This window comes from Vicugna pacos, chromosome 25 (assembly GCF_048564905.1).
Source record: "Vicugna pacos chromosome 25, VicPac4, whole genome shotgun sequence".
Taxonomy (NCBI): domain Eukaryota; kingdom Metazoa; phylum Chordata; class Mammalia; order Artiodactyla; family Camelidae; genus Vicugna; species Vicugna pacos.
The window spans coordinates 1,950,527-1,966,691 of record NC_133011.1 but is presented as its reverse complement, the minus strand read 5'-3'; the positions used below and the strand labels follow the sequence as shown (position 1 = coordinate 1,966,691).

The 16,165-nt window shown below is 40.5% G+C and overlaps 1 protein-coding gene across 5 annotated transcripts in view; it reads left to right on the top strand.

The window, feature by feature from the left end:
• Positions 1 to 16,165, top strand: part of LOC107035297 (ankyrin repeat domain-containing protein 26-like) — a 124,194-nt gene that overhangs the window by 42,240 nt on the left and 65,789 nt on the right. For 2 of the 5 annotated variants that reach the window (XM_072949430.1, XM_072949432.1), the window contains 5 exons: positions 180 to 241; positions 331 to 422; positions 7,390 to 7,537; positions 14,118 to 14,207; positions 15,465 to 15,612. The gene's annotated coding sequence lies outside the window, so the exon portion shown is untranslated. The remainder of the gene's footprint in view (positions 1 to 179; positions 242 to 330; positions 423 to 7,389; positions 7,538 to 14,117; positions 14,208 to 15,464; positions 15,613 to 16,165) is intronic. The other 3 variants (XM_072949429.1, XM_072949431.1, XM_072949433.1) reach the window with 2 other exon arrangements.

Below are 16,165 nucleotides of genomic sequence, written 5' to 3'. Positions count from 1 at the left end.
CAGCTTAAAGCAGAGTCTTAACCCTAAAGCCAAATGATGTATTTTAAAAATCTTACTTGGACTTAAGCTTTTAGTGATACTATCTTATTAGCTAAAATATAGCTGAATTTTACTGAGAATGCTTTTTTTTTTAAGCATTGGATTCGTTTGGAGACTTTCCCCAATGTTCTTTTTCATAGATTAAAAATGACAGTAGATCCTGCTGACAGTAGCTCCATGCTTTCTCTGGTGGTTGTGTCAGGTAATTGAATTCGTTTACTCAAAAAGTATCTTCTGTCCTATAATAAAAACTCCTTAGTCTGATTTCCTTTATCCTCCCTTTTTTTCTAGGTGGAAATTCCCTAAATAACCTAATTGAATTAAAGACAGTCAACATTAACCCCGCCGACACCACAGCATCCCTCCTGAACGACTGCACAGAGGTAGGTGTGTTAGAGTTCCCGTCTAACATTAGATGGTTTGCAAGTGACAAAGGAGATGGCTTTCTTGTTTTATTTTTTTAATTGAGGTATAGTCAGTTTACAATGTTGTGTCAATTTCTGGTGCCCAGCACAATGCTTCAGTCATACATGAATTACATATATTCATTTTCATATTCTTTTTCACCGTAAGCTATGACAAGATAGAGACGACTTTCTTGGATCATTTCTATACTAACATGGAGCTCATTTTCCCTTGTAATTAAATAATTGTATTTATTTTAAAATTTGAGAGGTACACAGTTTGAATTTACTGCTTATCAGATTGGCTTGAAAAGAAAACAAAACAAATTTCTTCCTCACTATCTTTAGTAAGAAGCGGGAGTAAAAGTTCATGGCAAAAGTCGTTTCCCGGTCAGAAAATCTGATCATTGCTAGCAGTTAGATGACATAAAAAGTAATTGTTTTAGCTTCCGTAACGGTACTGTGGGTATATTTTTAAAATGCCCATATGTCAGTGATATGTACTGAAAGTCTGAGACAGCATGCTGCCTGGAGTTTTTTAGGATATGTGAGCCCTGTGGGCCGTACATTAATAATTGTCGAACTAGTTGATGGGGTTATGGGACCCTTTGTACTATTTTGCCTAATTTGTACAGAATCCGATATTTTAATTATGTTTTGAAATATATGAAGACTCTGTGGCTACCTGACATCTAATCTCTTTCTTAATACATCTTGGTTTAACAAAATTTTGAGACAAAAAGTTTGCAGTCATTCAGTAAGGCTGTCATAACATTTCATGTTAGTAAGAGAATCACTGTGAGTCCCATGCCTTGGAGGGACATCCTTGGTGAATCAATGACTTCTTTTGAAGGGAGACCCCACTCATGTGGCTGCATCAACCCTGCCTAGGATTTCCAGCACTTAAGAAAAGGGGCTCTGACTTTCCGCACATTCCGTGTCTCTCACGTCCTGCTCTCCAGCACAATGATGTAAACATACTTAACTCATAAAAATGGTTATATGCTAAGTTTTATGTATATTTTACTACAATAAAAATTTTTTATGTAAAAACTAATAATAAAATACTTAGCACAAAAGGCTGTAAAATACATACCGTACCACCTCCATAGGAAAACACAATTAGGGACGAATAAAAAAGAAAAGTACAAGGATGTATATCAAAATATTAACAGTGCCATTTCAGATAGGAAAATTAAACATCCTTATTTTCCCTCTTAAATGGTGTTTTTTTCTAAATACAGTGTGTTTCTAGATTAACTATTTTCCTAAATTAAATTAAATTATAATTTTGGAACACTCAACTAATATTTACCAAATAGGCCCGTGGGCATAAATCTGTTCTCATTATTTTGAGATTCATCCACATTGCATCAAGATTTACTTCTTTTCAACTGTTGAATAGTATTTTATTTATGGGTGTACTGCAGTCTGTTCCTCCATTTGCCAGTTGACGGACTCTTGGGTTGTTCCAATTTTGGGGCTATCCAAATAAAATTGCTATGAACATTTGTGTACAGGTCTTAGATGGACATGCACTTGCACTCCTCTAGGGCAAGGACCCAGGAGAGGGATGATTGGATCACATGGTAGATGCATGTTTATCTTCTTAAGACACGTACAAACTGTTTTGCAAAGGGCTTGTTCTAAAGCTCCTCCCTATTTCTGTCTCTACTTTGTATGGCCAGTCTTTAGTTTTAGCCATTCTTACAGACGTGTAGTGATATCTCATTGTGGTTTTACTTTGCATTTCCCTAATGACTCATGAAGTTGAGCGTTTTGCTTATTTACCATCCAGATGCGTTTTCTGTTGAAGTGTCTGTTCATGCCTTTTGCATGTAATTAAACCTAGTTTTTTTTGTTGTTTTATTGAGTTTTGAACATTCCTTATGTATTCTGGGTGCATGTCTTTCATCAGATACAGGATTTGCACATATTTTCTCCCAGTGTGGCTTGTCTTTTCATTCTCTTAGGTTGAATTTTAAAGGGCAGAAAATTGCAATTTTGATAAAGTCTAGTTGATCCATTTTTATCTTTTATGGGTCGTACTTTGGATGTTGGCATCTAAACAACCTCTGCCTAACTCAAGATCATATGGATTCTTTTTCTGGGTTTTCCTATGAAAGTTCTATGCTTTTTGACATTTATGCATATGTTTGAACTTGAGTTACATTTCATATATGGTGTGAGGTGTGGGTTGAATTTTATTTGTTTATTTTTGGAGTAGGAATATTCGGTTGTTTCAGTTGCATTTGTTGACAAAAACTGTTGCTTCTCTAGTGAAAGAATTTGTCCTTTCGTCAATAATCAGTCGTCATGTATGTGTGGATCTATTTCTGGATTCTCAGTTCTGTTTTCATTGATTTATTTTTGTGTTTTGATGCCAATACCATAGGGTCTTGATTACTGTAGCTTTATAAAAGACTGAATTGAGGCTTTGCTAATTCTTAAGCTTTGTTTTTTTACAGTATGTTTTGGGTATTCTAGGCCCTTAGCATTTTTCATATAACTTTTAGAATCAGCTTGTCAATTTTTATCAAGTAGCCTACTTGGGATTTTGATTGCATTGACTATAGATCAGTTTGGGACAGCTTCACAGCATTGAATCTGCCAACCCTTGAATGTAGTGTTTCTCCCCGTTTGTTGAAATCTTTACTATTTCTCAGCAGCATTTTGCAGTGTCAGGGTACAGGTCTTTTATATCTTTTGTTTTATTTATTCCTAAGTATTTCATATTGCTTATCCTGTTAAAAATGGTATTTTAAAAATTTATTTTATTCTTTGCTATTACCTAGAAATATTCCAGTTGCTCCTTGCTAGTGTGTAGAAATAGAATTGCTCTTTTTAAGGACATTTGGATTACTTCTAGTTTTTGGCTATCACAAATAAAACCTACTATGGGTATTCATGTGCAGCATTTTGAATCAGCCTTCCATATTTTAAATAGACCCCACTTGGTTTTGCTGCTTTTTATTTCCTTGATTTTTCTCTGTTGTTTATCTGTTTTCACTTTATTGGTTTATATGCTCATCTTTCTCCTTGCTTTATGTTTATTTTCTATTCTTTTTCTAGTCTTTTGAGGTGAGAGTTTGGATACTGATTTGAGACCCTTTTTCTAATGTAAATACTCAGCACTGTGAATTTCCCTCTCACCACTGCTTTAGCTACGTGTCTCCAATTTGGGTACGTTGTATTTTCTTTTTCATTCAGTTTTTTTATTAAGTTTTTCCAAAGAACAAGCTTATGGTTTCCTTGATTTTCTCCATTGTTCTTCTGTTTTCTGTTTCACTGATCTCAGCACTAATGTTTATTAATTCTTTTTGTCTAAGAAGCTTAGGTCATTGGCTTAGGGTCTTCCTTCTTTTCTAAGTAGAGATTTACTTTCCTTGATTAATTGACTGATTACCCGCTATATCCCTTTGCTGTGAAATTTTCACTTTAAAGTCATATTTGTCTGATATTAATATAGATAATGTGATGTAATAACGTTTCTTTTGATCAATGCTGTATAGTATTTAAACCATGGTATACCATATACCATGACGAACTATTGTATATCTTTTCCATTCTTTTAATTTTAACTTATTTGTCTCTATTGGTATTTTGCTATTTGTTTTTTATTACTTCTAACTTTTGATTGTTCTCTTCTCTTTTTCGGCCTTTCTTTGAGTTAGTTGTTCTTTATGATTTTATTTTGTCTTTGTTTTCTTTGAGCTCTAACTTACACTATTTTAGTGATTGCATTAGGATGTGTATCGTGCATGTGTAACTTACCATAGTGATACTGCGCTACTCCACTTACACTAAATGAGTCACACACTAGTATATTTCTATTTTTTTCCCTCCCCACCTTTGTGCTGTTGTTGTTATACATTTCTGTGTATGTTGTAAACTTGATAGTATTTTTTTGCACATTAGGTTAAGAGAAGAATGTCTCTGTATTTACTCATGTGGTTATCTTTTCCAGTGCTCTTCACTCCTCTTTGGAGACCTATGCTTCCATCTGCATCCTGGGCCTTCTCACTGAAGGACTTCCTATATTATGTCTTGTAGCTCAGATCTGGGTTCATCCTGTCAGCTCTTTATGCCTGAACTAGTTGCTATTTCACTCTGTGTTCGCATTATACTCTAGCTGGTTGTAAAGTTTGGCGTTGACATTGTTTTCACTGAGAATTTGCTGTCATTCTTATCTTTGCTTTTGTGTACCTAACGTGTGTTTTATCACAGACTATTTTTCAAATTTTCTCTTGATTTTCCTGGTTTTTATCTTCATGGTTTGTGTACTTGTTCATTATGCTTCTTGGATCTTGGATTTATAATATTCATCTGATTTGGAAATTTTTCAGTCATTGTTCCTTCAAAAACTTTTTTCCTGTACCTTTCTGTCTCCTCTTTTTTGGGAAGTCCAGTTTCATTAGGTCTCCTGAAGTTATCCCACAGAAAACTGACACTTTGTTCATGTTTTAACTTTTTTTTTCTGTATTTCATTTTGGATAGTTTCTATGCTATATCTTCAAATAAACTAGTCTTTTCTTCATTTTCTAATATGCTGTTAATATTACCAGACTATTTTGGTCTCAGACATTGTAGCTTCCTCTCTAGCATCTTTTTTTAAAGAGGTAAAACTCATTCACTTGTTAACTGTTTTTATTGAAGTTTAGTCAGAAATTATTATCTTAAAAATTTAGTTTTTTCAGTGGAGGTACTGGGAATTGAACCTGGGACCTCATGCATTTTAAGCATGTGCTCCACCACTAAGTTACACCCATCTCCCTCATCCTCCCCTAGAAATTTGATTTGGGTATTCTATCTTCCATGTCTCTGGTTCTCTTCTTCAACATATGTAATACAGATATAATAAGTATTTTAATTTTCCTGCTGGTTGTAACACCTGTGTCAGTTCTGGATTGTTGAGATTTATTGATTTTTCTTATTTCTGAATCGCAGATATTTTCCTGCCTTTCTGCCCACCTGGTAACTTTGAGTTAGATGCTGTACATTGTCAATTTTACTCTGAATGTTTCTGGAGATTTCTGTATGTCTATAAACTTTCTTGAGCTTTCATATAAAGTTACTCTGTAGTAGTTTGATCCCTTTGGATCTTGGTTTTGGATTTGTTAAGTGGATTCAGACCTGATACTAGTCTGGGGCTAGTTGTTCCCAGCCACTGGGTGTTCTACTCAGTGCCTGGTGAACTGTGAGGTCTTCTGATCTGGCTGATGGGAGCAGGCACTATGCCAGGCCCTCTGTGCTCTCCCAACCGGTGTGCTGCAGCACAGTCCTTCCTGTGGTTCTTTCTTTGGCTTTGGCCAGTGCTCTATCATGTAGGCGCCCATCAGTTTCTGCTGCATCCTCAGCTGGGTGAGGAGGGTACCTGCACATCTGCAGGGTGCTCTCTAGGTAACTCTCCTCTCGCATCCTGTACTGTGAGCTTTGGCCATGTCGGGCTCCCCCACTCTGAGCCCTGCCTCCTGTGCCCGCTGAGACCACTGGGCTCCACCTGTTCAGCTGAGGTCTGGGAATCCTGAGGGCAGTGAGCTGGAACATGTGTCCACTAGGACTGTATATTGTGAAATCTTGTTGCTATTGTTTTGGATTACTTTTTGTCTAGCATTTCAAAGATAGCTAAACACAGTTATTGTGGTCGTTTTTCACAGCTTATGTGTGTACAGCTTAATTGTTGTAAGTGCATTCTGCAGAAGGATTTGCATCTTTTTGCAGTTAGAGTGAACCTTTGCTGAAAGTAGCTTCTTCAGAGAAGTATATATTTTTTTAAGTCTGAAAGACAATAATGGTCCTGGTAGTTAATCTGCGAAATAGGAAAATGCATACTGCAATGTGTTTTACAAATTACAGGAGGTCAAATTACAGAAATAGAACTGCAATGTTAAGAATTGAACCCAAACTTACAGTAGTAACAGTAAACTCCAAATTTTTTGATTTAGAAAAAATAGTAAAACTATTTTCTATTCTGTACTTTTCAGAAATAAATGATTATTTTTATCTATTTTTTTTCTCATATCGTATTAGGTAACAAATAGATAGCCTAGTAAGTAGTTTTATTAATGACAGAGTATGATCACTGCTATTTAGGCATTATTGTTATGAATTCAAATGTTTCTCTTTTTTAAAAAAAAGTCCCAAATATTAGATCAACATGGGACACAGGAGTAGCATCTTGCCACTGGCCAGGAAAGTTTGAAGACAATCCCAACTTTGTTTCTGTCTCCCCCTGAATCTGAGACGTTGACATCATCAAAGCTAATGCACAGCCCACCACTGTTATTACTTTAATAATATATAGTCATTTGTTTTTAAAAATAGCAATCAGGGGGTTTATAGTCAGCAGTATTAACCAGTTCAATGTTGTGAATCACTAAAATTTTAAAATGCAATCAGAACATTATGGGCTGTAGGTAGTATGCGGTACTGGGGGCTGACCCTCAACATCTCCAGTCAAGAGACACCCCCAGGTATATTCATATTTGTAGCCCTCATTTCAGTCTGCCACTGACCTGGAAGGCTTGGTCATTCCTCTCCATGCCTGCCCTCTCCTGTGTGACCCGCAGTAACTTCTAGGATCTGGGTCATTTTTATCACCATGCTGCTGCTTTGCTTGATAGTTTTGTTCCTGAGGCTGACTTCCCTCACCAGATTGTGTATTAAGAGAGATTCTTGTAATCAGAGGCCTTTTGTTTCATCAGTTGGTATGTGTTGGGTGTTTTGTGTGTGTCAGGTGCCTCCTGGCTACTTGTACCTAGATTTCTCCAAGTGTCTGTGTGAGCTCTGGGCTGTCTTGATTGTAAAGGTGAGGAAGCCGAGTCCTGATTTAAAGTAGATGTCTCAGTCTCCCAAATGCCCCACTCTGCCTCATCCCTGCAGAAAAGTCTGGATCAGAGCTGGCATCCTGACATCTTCCTGCTTTGTCTCCCACTTCCTCCCACAGATGGCTGATAATGTTGGAGCTCTGTCACTGACTTGGAGAACATAACCACAGACTCACAGAGTGGCCGCCTGTCCTCCCAGCCTGTGATGGTGGAGAGCAGCCATCCCTGCACAGACAACTTCCTCCAGTGGCACAGTGCAGATACCAGGTACTCAGGGCTGGTCCCAGTGAGGAGATGGAGGGGCCCTGCCTGTAGAATAGCTTCATTTTTTTTTGCCATCGCATCAGTAGAGGCAACTGTCATTGTTTCATAGAAAAGCTACAGAATTGCACAACTCCTTCCTTGGGTTTGATGAACTTGCTGGAGCACCTCGCAGAACTCAGAGAAACGTTTACTTATGTTTACTGGTTTATTATAAAGTATAGGAAAAAGGATACGGGTGAATAGTCAGATGAAGAGGTGCACAGGAGGGTGTTCTGTAAACGTCTGTGAGGTCAAGGTGTAGGTGGTCTTGTTGAAATCGTCTGTACCTTTACTGATTTTTACTTGTTCTGTCAGCTGTTGAAAGTTGAGTTTTGAGATCCCAGCTGTAATTGTGAATTTGTCTCCTTTTTACGTTTCTATCAGTGTTTCATTTGTGTGTTTTATGTCTTTGTTATTAGGTGTGTGTATCGTCTTAATTGTTACATATTCCCATTTTTGTTTGACCCATTTTTCACTGTGAAATGCCCCTCTTTGTCTCTATTAACATTTGAGTCTAAAGTTTGTCTTGTTGTGCACCTTTTAGTTAGGTCTTGCTTTTTCTTAATCCAACCTGATAGTCTCTCTTCTGGTTGAGATGCTTAGGCTGTTCACATTTAATATAACTATAAAGATTTGGTTGGATTTACATCTCTTTCGCGTATATCTGGGAATGTTTTTATTTTGCCTTCGTTTTTGAAAGATAGTTTTGCTGGATATAGAATTCCTAATTGCTAGAAACTTTTTCCTCTTACCACTTTAAATTTGTCATCCTACTGGTTTCTTGGATTCATTGCTTCTCAGAAGAAGTCATAATCGTATTTTGTGTCTTTTTTCCTCTTGTGGCTTTCATGATTTTCTCCTTCTCTTTGGTTTTCAACAGCTTCAGCCTAACGTGTCTTGAGATGTGGATCTGTGTTTATCCTGCTTGGGATTTGTTAGTTTTTGGAGCTGTAGATTAATATTTTTCATCCAATTTGGTGTTTGGGGCTGTATCTGTTCAGGTACTTTTTCTGCCCCTTTTTTCTCTTCCCTCTTTTTTCTGTGGGGGTGGTGCAGAATTCCCATTATGCACATGTTTGTATACTTAATGTTGTCTCCCAGGTACTTAAGACCTTTTTTGTTTGTTTTAGTTTTAATTTTTTAGTGTTTTTTTTAAAAACTTTTTTTATTGACTTACAGTCATTTTACAATGTTGTGTCAAATTGACTTCATTTTTATTCAGTCTTTTTTCTTCTGTTCTCCACATAGAGAGTAATAGAAATTGCAATCTTAAAATTGTATAGTGATTCTTTTTTTCTGCCATTTCAGAGCCGCTGTTTTGTTCAGCTAGTGAATTTTTCATTTCGGTCATTGTACTTTGCACCCCCAAAACTTCCTTTTAGTGCTTTTTTCCATTAAATCATTGTCATCATATTTTTCTTTGTTGCCATGTTTTCTCTGGTTTTTTGAACTCTTTAAGCATATTTATTACAGCTGCTTTGAAGGTGTTGTCTGCTGAATCCAGCATGTGGCCCATCAGAGTTAGTTTCTGTTAACTGATTTTCTTCCTGAGGACGGCTCATGTTTTCCAGGGTTTTTGCATAGCTCATAATTTTTTATTGAAAAACTGGACATTATAGATTGTGATGTGTCATCTGGATTCTGACCTTTTGTTTTTAAGATCTGTAAATGTTCCTACAATTCTTTAACTGTTTTATATGTTTGTATTGTAATATACTTGGAATTACTCTTTGAAATCTCCCTCCTGATGTCACATAGCTACTGAGCTCACAGCTTCGCTTTTCTATTTTCATTTTTGTTTTTTAGCCTGAGTTCTAATATTTGCTCTATATCTGCTTGGCATAGTGCCCAAGCCTGCGGCATTTTCCAGTCTGTGGATGGATCTCTGCATGGGTGGGGCAGGGAGGGTGTGGAAGTCAGTGTTCTGGCAGTTTTCCTATCTGTGTATCCGGCTCTTCCTGCACTCTTCATATGCACTGGGTCATCCGAGCCTCCAGGAAGTTCTCTCTGAGCCCTTCTCTGCTCTCTGACTTCCAAGATCTTGCTAGATCTCTGGCTAGTTCTCAGGTCTGGGATCAGGGTGCCCGGGTGGGAATGGGAACTGCCTCCAGCCCGGCCCGGCCCGCGGAGCCCTATAGCCTGGATACTAGCTGTGCTGGATCCCTTACTGGGGGCAGTCCTATGCTGACCAGAGCCCAGACTTCCCTGCCCCACCTGCAGGGAGAGGGGTGAGGGGGTCAGCTCTGGGTAGGGGTGCACCTGAGTGAGAGGGGACCCTGAAGTGAGGGGGGACAGGCTGAGGGGTAAGGGGCTGGTCCAAGTTGAATTGACCTAGCTGAGGGGGGCCATCTCAAGATGCTGGGTGTCCTGCAGTGAGGCATGAGGGGTGAGCTTGTGGTGTCAGGGCCATAGGTTAGTACCTAGCTGGGTGCAGTGTGCGGGCAGGGGACCTGGGTGTGAGAAGGAGCCTTGGCTTGGGGGTCCAGTCTGTCACTGGGGTCCAGTCTGTCACTGGGCCTGGCCAGGGGTGGGGGAGCAGTAACGGGGAGGGGGAGGCGAGCAGGTGGAGTGGGGCTGGGGGCTGTGGCCTGGTCTGGGCCAGTGGTGGTTCTGGTTGAGTGCCAGGACCTGGTCTGTGGCAAAGTCAGGGTGTTGGGTATGGAGACTTGGCGGGGTGGGCCCCGCCCCACCGCCAGGCCCCACTAGGCCTGACTCGCCATGTCCCAAACAGCAGGAGCCCCAGCCCAAGGGTCCTTGCTGCTGGGGGTGGGGGTGGGGGCTGCGCATGCGCGGACACGGGAGCACGCCCAGAGCTTTTGGAAGCTGGGCGGGAGCCCGGTGCTCCTGGACCAGCTTTGGAGGAAGAAGACAGCCTGGGGACTGGGCTGTCGCTTGCCATCGCCTCCCCTGCTAGTCGCTGGCGCCGGGCAGGTAAGGGGACGCTGGTGGGGCACGCCGGTCGGGAGCTGGCGGGTGAGGCCTGGGCTGCGCAGTTGGGGAGGTGCACAGGTAGGGGTGCGTGGGTGAGGTCCGGGCCGCGAGGCCCATTAGGACCCGGAGGCAGGTTCGTGGTGCCCCACCCTCCACGTCCGTAGTCTCTGAACCCCATTTCTTCATTTCTTTGCTGCCACTTGTACCTGGGTTTGGGGAAGCAGGACACCCCCGGGAGATGGGAGGGCGCGGGACTCCCTGGAGCACCTCCGACCGGCCTTCAGGTCATGGCCTGCTCTCGGGAGGCTGGTGGTGCGTTCATGGGGCCCAGGCGGCGGCCGCGGTGGGATGGGGGCTGCCCGGCGCAAGCACGTGGATTTGTTTTCTATTCTCTTGTGGCCTGGGCCGGGTTCTGCTTCCCCATGTTCGCGGGGTGCATGTCTGGTGGTCAGCCTGCTCCTGGGAGGCGATGAGGTGCTGTCAGGGTGTAGGGGGTAGGGGGGCTATATCAGCTGCGGAGGCGGCGCGGGGAGAGGGGTCCGCCTCTTGGATCCTGTTGATTGCTCCCATCTCAAAGGCGCTGGCTCTGCTTCCTTACATTCGTGGGGTGCTTGTCTGGCGGTCAGCCTGCTCCTGGGAGGCGACGCGGTACTGTCGGTGCGAGGGGCGGTGAGGGACAGTATCCTCGGCGCAGGCGGCTCGGGGAGAAAGGTCTGCCCATTGTATACTGTTGATTTGCTCCCATCTGGAAGGTGTCCTGTCCTGGGGGCTGGCTCTGCTTCCTTATATTCGCAGGATGCTCATCTGGCGGTCAGCCAGCTCCCAGGAGGCGGGCGTGGTGTAGTCAGGGAGCAGGGGGCAGCTGGGGAGGGGGCCTGCCTTGGAGAATCTGGCCAATTTGCTCCAGTCTCCCTTTGCCTGGCTTGGGGGTGGCCTCTGCTGCCCCAGGTGGGCGGTGGGCGGGGGCCACCTGACCGTACCAGCTGACCCCATCTCACCAACCTCCAGTAAATAAACTGGGAAATGTGTGTCCTGTCACTGGGGACAGCAAAGGGTGCCCACAAGCCAGGTGTTGGGGAGACAAGGAAGCCTGGGGCAAATCCAAAGGCTTCCGCAGGGCAACCCTCCTCCCCTTGCTATTAGCTCTGTATTCTTGCTAGATTTTAAAATTTTGTCAATCTAGTGTATGTGTAATATTTCATTATGTTTTAAATTTACATATTCTTAATTATTAATGAGATTGGTGGCCTTGTTATATTTGTTGGCCTTTTAAATTTCCTTTCTGTGATGTGGTTGTTCAAGTCTTCTGCCCATTTTTCTGGTGGAATGTCTTTTGTCTTAATTGATCGGTAGGAGTTCTTTATGTAGCTGGATGTTAAGTCTTTTTGTCAGTGATACCTGTTGTAAATATCCTCTCTGGCTTTTTTCTGTGGTTCTTTTTAATAAAAACTTTTTTTCTCAAGTAATCAAAATAATTTTTTCTTTCCATATCAAAGGAGAAGTTCTCCTATATTATTATCTAGAAGTTTTCTTTTTTTTTTCCGCATCTTTAAATCTTACATCCATCTAAAAGCAGTTTTGGTATATGGTTTGAGGTGGAGAGCCATCTAATTTTAAAAAATATGGATGTCTAGCTCGCCCAGCAGCAGTTATTTTAAAAGGTTGCCTTTCCCCATGCTCAGCAGTGCGGCCTTAACATGAGTGTAGCAAGGGTCTACATGCTTGGTCTGTTTTTCTGGGCTCTCTTCTGTTTGATTGATCTTTGTCTCTACATCACTACCACACTGTCCTATTGTCGCTTTATTATAAGTCTTGATATCTTTAAGAGAGTATTGACTGTTCCTGACCTTTGATACTTCCAAATACACTTTAGAATCAACTTGTCAAATTCCACCCAAAAACGTTTTTAACCTTCTGATTCTAATAGGGGTTGCATTGAATCTGTCATTCAGTGTCAGTTTAAATTGACATCTTTACATCGTGAGTCTTCTATTTATTGACCATTTGGCATAACCCTTTATTCAGTTGTCTTTTTATAAAGTTTTAAAATTTTCTCTGTAGAGATTTTTCATCTCTAGATTGTTAGATTTACTGTTACAACTGTATATTTTTTAGCACAACAGTGCTATTGTTAATTTAAAAATTTTTTATTTCTAATGTGTGCAGTATTTAGTGTAAAATTTTTTATGGAAGTCTTTTATTTCTAGTATGCTAACAGTTTTTCTCAAGAATAAATTTTATTACCTTTTCTCCCTTATATTTTTGTTATAAATTTTATTGATGTTAAACCACCCTTGAACTCTAGATAACTGTAACTTGATGCTAGTATATTATCCTTTTTATACATTTTGTGTTTTGTTTGTATTTAGGATGTTTGTCTGTATCAGTGTTCATGATTAAGACTGATTTGTGATTTTCCTTTTCTTTGTTATCTTCTGTTGGGTTTAGGTATCAAAATTTTGTTAGCCTTACACAGTGAGCTGAGGAAGTTACCCTCTTTTCTGTTCTTTATGAGATTTAATGTTGGGAATAGTTCTTCCTTAATTGATTGCTAGGACTTAGAGTGAAGCTATTTGGGCCTAGAGTGTTCCATATGGGAAGACTTTTGACTATTCAGTTTCTTTAGTGGTTAAAAATCAGTGCAGCTTTTCCATTTCTTACATCAGCTTAGTAAATTATAGTTTTCCAGGAATTTACCCATTCAAATTCTCAACATTAATTCATAATAGTTTCTTCTTAATGTCTGAAGATCAGTAATAACATTTTCTTTTTTATTTATGATACTACCTTCTCTGTTTTGAGATGTATAAAGTGGTATAAACTAGTTATTTCTATCAGCTAATTATTATTCATCTACAAATACTATCAAAATTACTAGATTATATCATAAATTTTGCAATCATAATAACTTATTTTTATTTGGCAATATAATATGTTGATCTGTAGCCAATCTTTGCATTTTAGCAATAGAACATGCAATTGAAAAGGTGTAACAGGGTCACAGAAACCAAGCACGAAGAGAGTTTCAAGAAGACAAGAAGAGCCAGTGGTACTGAGGAAGGTTCAAGGAGAGGGCAGATTGGAGGTCTTAGATTCAACAGAAATAGGCCTTACGAAGAGTGGTCAACCTCTTAGAGTTATGACCTTAATTTCCTTTCTTAAGACACTTCTGATTTCAAAATCCACCAGGTATCAGAAGTAAAATTTCAGAATTCTTAGCCAGAGAAATTGCAGCTATATTCCTTTTTTTCATTTCTTTAAAGTAACGGCTCTAAGATCAAGGATGAAATTCCCTGAGGGGAGTTTGGGGAGGTGTTTCTTCCTTTTCATCCTGTGGTGTCGTCACCTAAGTCCTGAATGTTTAGTGCTTTCATTTTCTAAGAATTCTGAATTACCTTTTATATCAAAATCAGGTTTTTCACATGGTACTTTTAAAATTTTGCTTATTTGCAATATGCCTTTAATTAATATTGAGGCCCTGTGTTGAGGTCTCCTGAAAGGCAGTGTAGAAGCCCATGAAAGTTTTGAAGGAGGTGATCATGCTTCACATCTGTGGAAATTCTATTTAAATTTAATGTTAAAGATCATTTTATCTTTTTGCCTTTCATTCCAGGAAGTTGTGTCCCTGAAGCCTGGTAAAGCTGCAGAGCTGGTTGCTACTCACTTTTCTAAACAGATTGAAACAGTCCTTAAAAAACTTCAGGTAAATTTTGCACTCACCGTAGACATCATAACCACAGAGGCCCCCCGGCCCCCCCATATCTTCTGCTGTAGTAGCTGCAACAGTATTCTCTTTGGGTTTCATGTAATTTATTCAGACTTCTGTCATCCTCACATTGTGTTAATGATGACTAGAATTTTTCTTGAAAAATCTTAATTGGAATACAGCTGTATTAATGTTGAATACTGAGATGCTCAGTTGGAAGTACTGTATGTATCATGGAGCTAGCATTCCACTCGTCACCACCACGGCACTGCTCGGAGAGTGCTTTGCTCACTACCATCATGGCCATTGAGTGGTAGAGATAGGGAACAGGACAGTGACAGGGACAAGTAGCACAACCCAGGGTCCCCACGTGGCAGTAATAGTAGTAGGAGACACGTACACAGGATGGAAACCACAGCAGTGAGTGAGAGGCAGCTGGCATAAGAGACAGAGATGTGGAGTTCATTCACTGACATGCTTCATTTTCCCACTACTGTGCCCTCCACCCACCACCTTCCACAGTATGGTAGGCTCTGGGGGGCACAAATAAGTGTACAATGTTTTCTTTAATTTTTTCATATGGAGCCGAGAAGCACTTGTTTAAGCACAGTACAGTGTTAAAAGCTCTACACCAGACATAGTAAAAAGTGCTGCAGGAACAAGAGGAGAGAGGAATAGACTGTGAGAGAGTCAGACAGGAGTTCCTAGATACGCACGAACTGGGCTTAAATAATTGGTATCAGTTGTCTAGGCAGAGAATTGGGCAGGAGTTCTAGATAAAGGGTCCTGGATGTGCAGAGACTTAAAGGCACAAAGCGTCATGCATTTTCAGAGGATGATGTGGGGGCGATAGCAGAAGATGAAGCTATAAATATGTCAGGGGGAGGAGTTAGAAGTATAGAGACTGGAAAATAGGGTTTGGGGGCTTACAGTGAACAATTTAATATGTAAAGCTAAGAAATAATATACTGAATCTTCTGTGTGCTGGAGAACTACTAAGTGTTTTACGCAAGGGAACTATACCATTAGATTCAATTTATAGAAAATTAACCCTATAGTGTGAGTATGACTTAGAGGCGCCACCACTGGATATTGTTACTGAAGATTGTTTTTCCACTTAAATGAGAAATACCGTGATTTAGAAGGTCTCTGATGTAATTTGCAGTTTTACCTGGCCAAAAAGCAGTCTTGGTAATGTACTTTTTACCTGTAGCCTTAATTATAGATGTGATTACATAATGCTTTTTGTTTTAGAGAAGATGTCCTTGTAAATGAAGAATTGCTGCAAACGTCTCCGTGTGTCGCAGAGCCATTCACTGAGCTGTTGTGTCCGTTCAGCCCCAGCCAGGTTATAGGGATGCTGCCAGGCCTGGAGTGCTGCCGCCTGGAAGAAGGCATTCAGGTGAGACCAATGGTGTAGAGGAGGCAAGAGTCAATTTCCCTTAATCATTCACCATTGTATAAATGAGTAAAGGGAGACTCATATTAAATTATCTGCTTAAATTTATACCTGGTAAGTGCTAGCACCTGAGATTAAACCCGGACAGTCTGACTCCATGGTGCATGGGCTCCATTGCTGTGATGAAGTTCTTCTGTGTTTATTCCAGTAAAATCAGAAACAGCACGTGTTTCATCATTGTTATTAGTCAAGGTTCACAGCCATTATAGCCAACTTGATAAATGTAGAAAAAGGAATACCATAAAAATACTAAGAGAACAAAACACTCTCTAACTTGCAGGCACTGATGTTACATGGTCCTGTAGTGCTGGGACCTACAAGCTGAATGGCAGCCAGGAGCCTTAGCGCAGGCGTTGCCTGGATCCTCTTTCCCTTGTATGCTCCTGTTTCCAAATGAAAATGAACGTGTGCGCGCACACACGCGCGTACCTGTGTGTATACGCATATACACATGAACTCTAGTCTAGGAGAAGAGGTAGCACATTCCTTGTTTAAA